Source organism: Cricetulus griseus, chromosome 3, assembly GCF_003668045.3.
Source record: "Cricetulus griseus strain 17A/GY chromosome 3, alternate assembly CriGri-PICRH-1.0, whole genome shotgun sequence".
Lineage (NCBI taxonomy): Eukaryota > Metazoa > Chordata > Mammalia > Rodentia > Cricetidae > Cricetulus > Cricetulus griseus.
In genome coordinates this window covers 149,285,575-149,297,638 of record NC_048596.1, presented here as the reverse complement: position 1 = coordinate 149,297,638, position 12,064 = coordinate 149,285,575, and the positions used below count along the sequence as shown (strand labels likewise).

Here is a 12,064-nt window from a genome sequence, read left to right as displayed (position 1 = left end):
TGGAGCCTATCCTGGCCCTTGCTTTGGAGACCAGGCTGGCCTCGAACTTACAGAGATCCGCCTGCCTCTGCCTCCTGAGTGCTGGGATTAAAGGTGTGTGCCACCAATGCCTGGCTGTACCCCATTTTTTAAATGAATTATTTAGTGTTTTGGTGACTAGCTTCTTGAGTTCTTTGGATATTTTGGAAATCAGCACTCTGTCAGCTGTGGGGTTGGGTGAAGATATTTTCCCATGCTGTGGGCTGCCATTTTGTCTTGTTGACTGTGTCGTTTGTCTTACAGAAGCTTCTCAGTTTCAGGAGGTCCCATTTATAAATTGTTGATCTCAGTGTCTGCTACTTGTGTTATGTTCGGGAATTGATTTCCTGTGCCAATTCGTTCAAGGGTACTTCCCACTTTCTCTTCTAATAGGTTCAGTGTGGCTGGATTTATTTTGAATCCTTGGATCCATTTGGACTTAAGTTTTGTGCTTGGTGATAGATGTCAATATATCTGCATTATTCTACATTTCCAACTTTGTATGTACTAACTCATATATGGATATTAGACATAGAGCAATTGATTACCAGCCTACAATCCCTACCTCTGAGAACCTAGGAAACAAGGAGGACAGTAAGATAGACTTACAAGGTCCCCCAGTAAAGGGGAAAGTGAAAAGAGCCCCTGAACAAATTGGGAGCATGTGGGAGCAGGGAGGTAGGAGAAAGTGTAGGGGACAAGAGGATGGGGGAGGAGAACATGAGGGATCAGGAAGGTTCAGTGGTGAGATGAATAAAGCAGAGCAAGAAAAGAGACACATCAATAGAGGGAGCCGCTATAGGTTTAAAGAGAAATCTGGCACTAGGGAATCGTTAAGATATCCACAAGGATGACCCCAACTAGGAGTCTAAATAATAATGGAGAGGCTACCTTAAATGTCCTTCCCCTCTAATCAGAATGATGCCTACCTTAAATGCCACCCTATAGCCTTCATCCAGTAGATAATGGAAGCAGAAGTAGAGACCCACAGCTAATCACTGAGGCGAAGTCCTGCACTTCAGTTTCAGATGAACAAAGGGGTCATGACCATGCTATGGAAACCCAGAGATACAGGTGACCTGAGTAAGTGGGAACTCATGGACCCCAGTCTGACAGCTAAGGAGCCAACATAGGACCAAACCAGGCCAACTGAATGTTGGTGTCAGCTAGGAGCACTGGGCAGGCTATGGGGCCTCTGGCAGTGGAACCAGTATGTATTCCTAGTGCAGGAATAGAATTTGGGAGCACATTTCCAATGGAGGTATACTCTTACAGTCTAGATACACAGGGGAGGGACTAGGTCCTGCCCCAAATGACTTGACAGATTTTGATGATACCTCATGGAAGACCTCACCCTCCCTGGGAAATAGATGGGGGATGGTATGGGATGTTAGTGAGAGGCATGGGAGGATGGGAAGGAGAGGGAACTGGGATTGATGTATAAAATAATATTGTTTCTAATTTAAATAAAATTTATTAAAAAAGGAAGAAAACTCAGATGAAATCTTTTGTGTAATGTAAGTCATGACTGTTACTCTTGAGTCCACACATTTAGACAGTGGCAGTATTCAGGGAATTTATTCCTCCTCCTGTGCTGATGTTCCATTCCTTTTACGAAATGGCATAGTACCTTGTATAACCTACACTTACACTACTATAGTCTTTAAGTTATTCCCAAATGACTTATAATAAATAGTATCTAATATAAGGTAAATGCAATATTAATGGATGCTAGACTGCTCTATTTAGGGAAGAATGATGAGAAAATAAAGTGCATTGAAAACACAGAATGGGGTGGGATTTTGCTTGGCTGGAGGACAGAAAAGGGCTGCACAGAGAAGCTTAGCCTTGAATGGTCAGTTGGAGTATTCTCATGACCCAGGGGAAACCATGGTGTTACATTAGATGACAGGAGCAAAACATCCCAAGCATTAGGAAGACTAGAAAGTGATCTGTGGATAATGGGTCTCCACATTCTGTTGTTCATTGATGAGGAGGTTTGATGAGGGAATGAAACCTAAGGATGTCTATCTAGGCCACTGTGATGATGGCTGATTTTTTGTGTGTACTCTAAACTTCGTGGTCATCTTATCTTCGAACTTTTCATACCTGTTCAGTCCATGTAACAAGGGGGCAACCTGAAACCAGATGTTAGATGGGCGGCTTCAAGGGAGTTGGAACCCTGAGTGTATTCCAGATGAAGATTCATACAGAACTTGAACAAATGAGGACATTAGTATGGTATGGGGGGCACATAAATCGTTTATAATTATTATATATATATATATATATATATATATATATATATATATATATATATATATATGGATGTCTTGTATATTACATGTGTGTCTGGTATGTCCAGAGGTGAGAAGAGGGATCAGATTCCTGGGACTGGAATTACAGACACTTATAAACCATTATGTAGACACTGCATTAAACCTAAGCCCTCTGGAAAAGCAGCCAGAACCCTTGAACCATCTCTCCAGCTCTGAGCTCAAGCTAGCTTTGCACTCTTTATGTACCATAGGCAGATCTCGATTTTCTGATCATCCTGTCTCTACCTCCCAAGTGCTGGAATTACATACTCCTGCCACCATGCTGCCATACTTGTTTTATACTGTGCTGGGAATAGAACCCAGGGCTCAATGCATGCTAGGCAAATGCTTGATCAACTGAATTAATCTTAGCATGAAGTTTTTGTTTTTCTTCAACGTGAGACCTCTGAAAAAGATTCTGATGCTTTGATATCACTAACACCTAGTATCTGAGTCTTCACCATTACCCAGGGAAGTTTTTGTATTCTCGAATGCTATTATTCCCTTTGGGTATCCTTATCCTGCCCCTATTTTTATTTTTCTATGATCATTATATAATTGTGAATTAAGCACTGTATATATTTGATAGTGAATTAGAGTGTAAGAAACACAGTTAAGATTTTAACCATGGCTCCTGACATCAAAGAAACTGTTGTCTCCATGGTTGTAAGTGATAACAGCTACCCTCCACTTGCTCATTCTTAGTGTCATAGGTTGTTGAGGAAACCAGATGAAGATCTGAAGACTGGTGAATGGGTAATGGAATCAAGGAATTATAGAGTTAAGACTGAGAGCAGCAGTCTCTACAAGGGACTCACAGTTGTAATGTAACATGCTCCCTTTGATGGAAGTGTGTATGCTTGTGTTTGAGGAACTGAATAACACATATCTGTCTGGAGACTTCAAAGAAATGAGGAAGAAATTATGTCATGGGTAGAGTTTTCATATCTTAAAGAATAGTCTAGGCAGAGGTGGCATCCCTGAACTCTGCCATTAGTTGTTATGAGGGGAGGGTGTGGGAGGGGTCTGTTTGCTGAGATCATTGAATGATAGCAGATATGGTCTTAGAGATCAGCATGCTTAATTAACCAAGTTGAGGAGATCTTGTTAGAAATTAGGAAGCAAAATCGAAAACCTGCTGTGTTTAGCATAGGGATACAGCAAACAGGCTCCTGCATTGACTTCTGAGACTTCCAGAAATCTACTGTTTCTTCAGTATTTCTGGGTATATCTTTCTGTTTTTGTACTCAGACTCAGGTTTCTCATCCCAACCCCCACCTCCATGCATGTCTGCATCTTTGGCTTTCAGTGATTCTGTATCAATAGCAGTACTTAAGCCACCTCATATCATTGGGGGAGACACATTCTTCTTCATCAGGCCCAGGGAGGAGCTTAATTAGTTTCTGTTCATCCCCTCTCCCCTGCTGCCTTTGAGGATCTTAGGGCTTGTCAGCTGCACCGAGGTCTGTAGGAAGCTTAAAAATGTGCTTCTGTGGATACCTTTCAGAGAGTTTACTTCTCTATCTTCCTGAGAATATTTCCTGCTGCTACTCAAGACCAGAGAGAGTCAAGAGGGGAAAGGAAAAGGATAGGTCCCTTCAACAAAAATTCCTGGTTTCTTTGTCTTCTGTCACGACTCATTTTAGACAGGGCAGAACTACTAGTAGAGACTTCTTGATATATAGAATCCGGCTTAGCCTTTGGAGAAACTCTCCGGCTCTTGGGCCCTGTTCACACAGTGTCCATGACTGTCAGCAAATTGAGCATGTTGGGTGCAGGGCTGCAGGAGACAGGAAGCTTGGATATTAGCTGGAAAATTAGGATGGAAAGAGATGGCCTCAAAGCATGGTCTATTTCCATACTAATCCTGCTTGTTTGAACCAACTGTCACCAGTAGTTTATCATTCTTGGAGTTTGGACAGATGTTAGGTTCAATTCTGAACAGCACATTATACATTTAACTCTCACAGAAAATTGCCAGAGACATATCCCTGTCCCATTTGTTAGATACAAATCTGGTGTCTGAGGATCTCAAGAATGTTGCTGGAGTTTCTTTCCACCCTGGCCCCACAGCCACTTTGCCCGAAATAAATACAGGGATAGTGTATTAATTATAAAATATTGGCCAACGGCTAGGGCTTCTTATTGACTAGCTCTGTCTTAATTATTAACCCATTTCTGTTAATCTAAGTATGACCATGTGAGCTTATCTTACCAGAGAAATGTCTGGACCTGTTATTCCTTTGTTGGCTACATGCTGTCTCTTCTCAGCCTCTCTCTCCAGCATTCTTCTAGCCCTGCATATCTTCCTGTCTCTAGTGGCCAATCAGTCTTTTTTTCATCAACTAATAAGAGAAACATGTATACAGAATGACATCCCCATCACAAGAACCCCTACTGAGGTTTCATAGCTTTCTATTAGGAGTCTTGATTCTTCTCCTTACTTTCCTGACCCATTTGTCACATTGTACTCATGGTACCTTGGATATCTTGGATGATTTGTTTGGTAAAACTGGAATCTTTTCAGGCTGTAAGATTCTTTGATGAGTGTGCCCCATGTGGCAGCAGGAATAGGCAGGATGCTACTCAGGAAACTGAGGAACTCAGTTGGCCCTAACTTCTGCTACACCCCAGGAAAGGGTTGTAGCAGTGTTGTACAGTGTTGACATGTACCTCCTTCAATGTGAACCCGCTTCTCTATCCACTTGCCTTTCTAATCTCTCTCTCTCTCTCTCTCTCTCTCTCTCTCTCTCTCTCTCTCTCTCTCTCTCTTTCTCTCTGTGTGTGTGTGTGTGGGGGGGTGTCATGTGAGTCATGAGTTTATTTTCACCAGGGAGAATACAGAGCATCCACTGTCCCTTTGCTCAGCAGCCCTCATCTCCAAACCACCCAAAGTAGCACCTATCTAGCTCCCTCTCACTCCCAGATCACCCCTGGAGGATTTGCTACCCCCCACTTCATTCCTAAACTATTCAGAGCAGCATCTGTCCAAACTCCCTCTCATTCCTATATTACCCCTGGAAGTTCAATTCCTAGGCCCTGTTTTTCAGCCTTTGAACACACCTTGCTTGGAGAAAAGGCTCTTTCTCTTTAAATTGGCTCCATTTGCATTCCACCTGCCATTTCCTTACTCTGAGGGATCCTTGGCATATTAAATTAGCAGAAAAATGACATTAGTGCTAAGAACCCAATTCTATTACCTGAAATACAAGTTTTATTATAAGGAACCATGCAGCCTCCTTCCCACCTCCTCCCCCAAGAGCCTTCCTGACTCCCAATCAGATTAATGCCTCCTTTAGTTTGGAGGCACGTTATGTTTCTGGCAGGCCTCCTTGCATTATAATACTCTGTGTTAGAGCAAGGCACATTTGTATGTGGCTTTCTCCCACTTCATTTATGTCTGTTGTATAGATGTGAATTCTCACAGAGGCTGGATGCTGAATCCAGCCAGTTCCTTGTTTACCTCTGTCTTTAACTCTGTAGGTGTTCTCTGGCCTTAATGCTGTCTAGCTCTTTGCTTTTTCCCCTGGAGATTATTCTGTCATTAATACTCCCTCCTTGAACTTGTACCCTTTCCCCTTTAGTCCCTGCTGTTGTTCAGTATGTCCCATACAATGGGACATTACTCTCTCTACCCTGCCTAGTTGTGCTGGGGATGGGTAGTATCCTTTAAGAACAAACACTGAGCAACATGTTTTGGGATTCATATTTGAAGTTCCTTTTGCTATTGCTAAGTCCATTGCTAAGTCTGAAGTAGGTGGTGTGATGCCTGTGTGTGTCTTCCCTCTTCAGTCCTGTTCCTTCCTGCAGGGTTGTGTCATTCCATTCACTTTTCTATCACCACTATAAGATTCAAAGTACTGGGTAAGTGCTGATTGAATTTAATTGAGTGAACTAGATAAAACAAAAACCCACTTGAGGAAGAAAGGTATAGAAAAGACTCTGGACTCCTCCAATTACCTCAGTGGTTTTGAGGTAAAATGTAGGTCCTGAAGTTAATTAGTAACAAATCTGGAACAACTAGGCAGTTGACACATGACATTTCAAATGGCAGCCTATCTCAGTGTGTTTATTTATTTGGGGTACAATATAGCCCTACGTGAAGAGGGAGGAAAGAGGAAGAGCCTCTCTGACCTGCACATATTTAGCTGGATTGATTGCGGGGAGTTTTGACACACAATTATGAACATCTCAGCCCAGAGCCTGCATCTGAGTGCAGCCATGCCAAGGATTCATCATGTGTCCCTCATTCTAAGAATATGCTAACTAAGGTGAACTGGACTACTTGAACTGACTCTATATGGCTTATTATCCATTATGAAGGATAAAATGTCAAGCAACTTATAAATATTAAATCCAAAAATGTAAGACTTAAGGAAAAACAAGCCCAATTCATTGAGAGTAAAAGTTTGGTCATGGTTTCTTAGACATGATACTAACTGTGATATTCCTTTTCTTTTCTAGCAAGCTGCTCAGTTCTTCATGTGTGTCCCCTGCATCTTTGTCATTTGTTTATCATATTGAATATATTACAGTGTATTCATTTTCATTTAACTCTGTTAATAGTCTGGGATGATAAAACTTACTCTAAGGTCTGCCATTTAGGAAAGAAGGACAAAAGATAAAGGGAGTAAGGAAAGAAAGGATGGAAGAAGGGAGATAGATGAAATTGATGGGTAGGTAGTTAGGAAAATGAATGAGTAGATGTATGAATGAATGAGATGGATAAATAGATGCATAATATATGAATGAGTGAATGGGTAGGTAGCTGAATGGATAGATGGGTGGACAAGTAGATGATTAGATGATGAGATGAGCAGTAGATAAATAGGTAGATGCATGGTTGGATAGATGGATGGATGATCAAAAACAAGTCAGTCTCCCTTGATTTCTCAATTCCAAGAGAGAGAAAGCAATTCCCATCAAAGTTCAAAGTTTGAAAAACAAAGTAACATTTGAAAGATATGTGTCATATTTGTTTGAGTCTGTCTTTGGCAAGCGACTATGGGCATGCATTTTCCTGTGTCAATAACTGTGTGTATGTGTTAAAAGGTTCACCACTGTTTAAACTCATTAAATTAATGTTGTCATTTTGAGTTGCTGAGTGTGTTGTGGGTTGCAAGCTGCTCATTGCATCTCTAATCCCATAGTAGTATCTTCTTCAAAATGTGGGGTATATTAAAAATAGAAGAGTTCCTTTATATCAAAGAGGCTGGGACCAGGAATTGAATTACTGCAGTCTGCCACCTACTGCTGTGTGACTTTTATTGATTTCTCCCTGCAGGCAGCCAACTAAGGTGTCAGTGCCAGTATTGTTCTTTGACTGTTGAGAATAAGGGGTGCACAAAAAAAGCAATCAGTCCTGCCCTTAAGGAGCTTCAGAATCTTGAATGGTGAGAGAACTATGAGTAAAATGCAATTGAGGTGTAGAATTGTAAGCAGTGAAATGGAGAATGGCAGAGTGTGCCATGCAATCACAGACAAGGAACTGCTTGATCCAAAGACACTTATAAGGAATGGGTTAGAGAGGATGTGTTATTGACACAAGAAATACATTTGATTGATCACTGGTAAGGGATTGGTCCACACTGGTAAGGGTGTGGATGGTATTCCAGATGCACAGGAAAGCATGTGCAAAGGCTCCAAGGCCTGTATTGTTCAAGGGTTGTCAATAACTTCCATTAGGAAAGAGGCTGAAATTGATGGCAGCAGAGGCAGCTAAGACAGAGAGAAAGAAGTTAGTGACCTCTGATGATGAGAGTTTTGCAGGTGGCTGCAGTTATTTGAATATAGAGCTTCTAGTGTATTTCTTGCAAATGTTGTCTCCCTCTCATTCACCCTTTCACTGTCACCTTCCATCTTCCTCTCCCTCTTTCCTTCCCTCCCTCTCTCTTTCACTATTCCTTCCTCTCCTTTGTAAAAGGTTTATTTAACTCTCTCATCCCTTCTTATGCACTAATTTGTGGTGCAAGTGCCTGTGTCCTGAACCAGGCTGAACACAGGCTTGGGCCTCTGCAGTGGGTAAATCATACTAATCCCCTGGGCCTTTGGTAAGATGAATACACATATTCATCATTTTTGTTTTGAGAACACTTAAATTATACTATTTCACAACTTTTAAAATATAGCATATTGTTATCAACCATATTTGTCATGCTCTCAGTAGACCTCAAGACTTCACAGAGTCTATGCCTCTTGTCCAACTGCAGTTTTATATCCTTAAACCAATCGTTTCCCCATTGTTAAAAGTCCCACATTGAAGCCTAATAGCCACAATTCTGCTCTCTGTTCCCATAAATTCATCATTTCTAGGTTACACATAAAATTGAAATTGTGTGACATTTGTCTTCCAGTGTGTAACTTATTTTTTTTTGGTAAGCATGTAACTTTACTACTTACTAAAGATGAAATCAAATTTGCATGCACAGGTGAGCACTAACTGAAGCACCTTGGATTCATCACATATTTGAGTTCAATTAGCATATATATAGAGAGAGCAATAATGACAATATGTTATGCATCAATAGCAGCAACAGCTTTCCCAGGTTCTGTAGTCCTTTGAACAAAATTGGAGAGACATCTACCACACTCCATTTTATAAAAAACAAAAGCAAAAAAACAAACAAACAAACAACAACAAAAAAGTAAAAAAACGAAATCCCAGAAGACAGCACAGTTCTGTTACTCTTGTGGTACTTGGCACCATTTTTTTTTTTTAAATTAGTTTCTCAGTCATCATCTGGGAGGAAACCATTCTGAGCAACATAATTAAAAACAGCTCTGATAAAGCATGGTCACTACTGTGTGTCATAAAGCAGGTCCACATATGAGTGAGAAAATATCATGTTTGTCTTTTTGTGATTGGGTTATCTCGCTCAGAATGGTTTCTTCTAGATCCACCCATTTTCCTGCAAATTTCAAGATTCCATTTTTTTTTTGTTTGTTTGTTTTTTCTGCTGAGTAGTACTCCATTGTGTAAATGTACCACATTTTCCCTATCCATTCTTCATTTGAAGGGCATTTAGGCTGCTTCCAGTTTCTGGCTATTACAAATAGTGCTGCTATGAACATTGTTGAATAGATGTCCTTTTTGTATGAATGTGCTTCTTTTGGGTATATGCCTAAGAGTGGAATGCTGGATCTTGTGGTAGACTGATTCCCATTTTCTTGAGGAGTCGCTTTACTGATTTCCAAAGTGACTGTACAAGTTGGCACTCCTACCAGCAGTGGAGAAGTGTGCCCCTTTCTCCACATCCTCTCCAGCATGAACTGTCATTGGTGTTTTTGATTTTGGCCATTCTGACAGGAGTAAGATTGTATCTCACATTTGGTTTGATTTGCATTTCCCTGATGGCTAAGGATGTTGAATACTTTCTTATGTGTCTTTCAGCCATTTTAGATTCCTCTATTGAGAATTGTCTATTTAGTTCTGTACCCCATTTTTTAATTGGATTGTTTGGTGTTTTGGAGACTACCTTCTTGAGTTCTTTGTGTATTTTGGAGATCAGCCCTCTGTCAGATGTAGGGTTGGTGAATATCTTTTCCCAGTCTGTGGGCTGCCGTTTTGCCTTATTGACTGTGTCCTTTGCCTTATAGAAGCTTCTCAGTTTCAGGAGGCCCATTTATCAATTGTTGACCTCAGTGTCTGTGCTACTGGTGTAATGTTCAGGAAGCAGTCTCCTGTACCAATTAATTCAAGGGTATTTCCCACTTTGTCTTCTAATAGGTTTAGTGTGGCTGGGTTTATGTTGAGGTCTTTGATCGATTTTGACTTAAGTTTTGTGCATGGGGAAAGGCTTGTGTCTATCTGTAGTCTTCTACATGTTTGTGTCCAGTTATCCCAGCACCATTTGTTAAAGATGTTCTCTTTTTTCCAGTGTATAAATTTGGATTGTTTGTCAAAAAGCATGTGTTCATAGGTGTGTGGGTTATAATATCAGGGTTTTCAACTCTATTCCATTGGTCTACCTGTCTATTTTTGTGCGAATACCAAGGTGTTTTCAGGACTATAACTCTGTAATAGAGCTTGAAGTCAGGAATGGTGATGCCTCCAGAAGTTCCTTTATTGTACAGGGTTGTTTTGGCGATGCTGGGTCTTTTGTTTCTCCATATAAATTTGAGGATTGTTCATTCAAGGTCTGTGAAGAATTCTGTTGGGATTTTGATGGGGATTGCATTGAATCTGTATATTACTTTGGCAAGATTGCCATTTTAACTTTGTTGACCCTACCTATCAAAGAGCATGGGAGATCTTTCCATTTACGTATCTTCTTTAATTTCTTTCTTTAGAGACTCAAAATTCTTCTGCTACAGGTCTTTCATTTTTTTTGTTTAGTGTTACCCCGAGGTAATTTATGTTGTTTGTGACAATTGTAAAGGGTGATGTGTTTCTGATTTCTTTTCCACCAATGTGTCATCGGTATATAGTAGGGCTACAGATTTCCTTGCCTTAATCTTGTATCCACCCACTTTGCTGAGGTGTTTATCAGCTGCAGGAGTTCCCTGGTAGAGTTTTTCAGGTCACTTATATAGACTATCATATCTGCAAATAGGGAGAGTTTGACTTCTTCCTTTCTGATTTGTATTCCCTTGATCTCCTTTTGTTGTCTTTTTGCTCGAGCTAGAACTTCAAGGACAATATTGAAGAGGTATGGAGACAGTGGACAGCCTTGTTCTGTCTCTGATTTTAGAGGAATTGCATTGAGTTTCTCATCATTTAACTTGATACTGGCTATCAGTTTGCTGTATATTGCTTTTATTATGTTGAGGTATGTTCCTGTCATCCCTGATTTCTCCAATACCTTTATCATGACGTGGTTTTGGATTTTGTAAAAGGCTTTTTTAGCATCTAGTGAGATGATCATGTGATTTTTTTCCTCAGTCTGTTTATATGGTGGATTACATTGATGGATTTTCATATGTTGAACCATCCTTGCATCCCTGGGTGAAGCCTGCTTGTTCATGGTTGATGATTTCTCTGATGTGTTCTTGGATTTGATGTGCCAGTATTTCATTGAGAATTTTTGCATCAATGTTCATGAGAGATATTGGTCTGTAGTTCTCTTTCTTAGTTGTGTCTTTGTGTGGCTTGGTTATCAAGGTTATTGAAGCCTCAGCAAAGGAATTTGGCAATGACCCTTCTGCTTCTATTGTGTGGAATACTTTGAGGAGAATTGGTATTAGTTGTATGTTAAATTTTTGGTAGAATTCTGTACTGAAGCCATCTGGTCCTGGGTTTTTCTTGGTTGGGAGACTTCTGATGACTGCTTCAATTTCATTAGGGGTCTATTTAAGTTGCTTATCTGTTCTTGATTTAATTTTGGTAAGTGAAATCTGTCCAGAAAATTGTCCATTTCCTTTAGATTTTTGAATTTTGAGGAATATAGTTTTTCAAAGTATGAGCTTATGATTCTCTGGATTTCTTCTGTGTCTGTTGTTATGTCCCCCTTTTCATTCCAGATTTTATTAATTTGCATGTTCACTCTCTGCTGTTTGGTAAGTTTGGATAAAGGTTTGTCTAACTTGTTGATTTTCTCGAAGAACCAACTCTTCATTATATTGATTCTTTGCATTGTTCTCCCAGTTTCCCTTTTATTGATTTCAGCCCTCAATTTGATTATTTCCTGGTATCTGCTCCTCCGGGGTGTATTGCCTTCCTTGTTTTCTAAAGCTTTCAGTTGTGTTGTTCTTCTATTTCTTCGTGTGTGCACTTAGTGCTATGAACTTTC

At 40.3% G+C, this 12,064-nt stretch overlaps 1 protein-coding gene across 15 annotated transcripts in view; it reads left to right on the top strand.

The window, feature by feature from the left end:
- Positions 1-12,064, top strand: part of Large1 (LARGE xylosyl- and glucuronyltransferase 1) — a 520,809-nt gene that overhangs the window by 139,187 nt on the left and 369,558 nt on the right. The window lies entirely within an intron of this gene.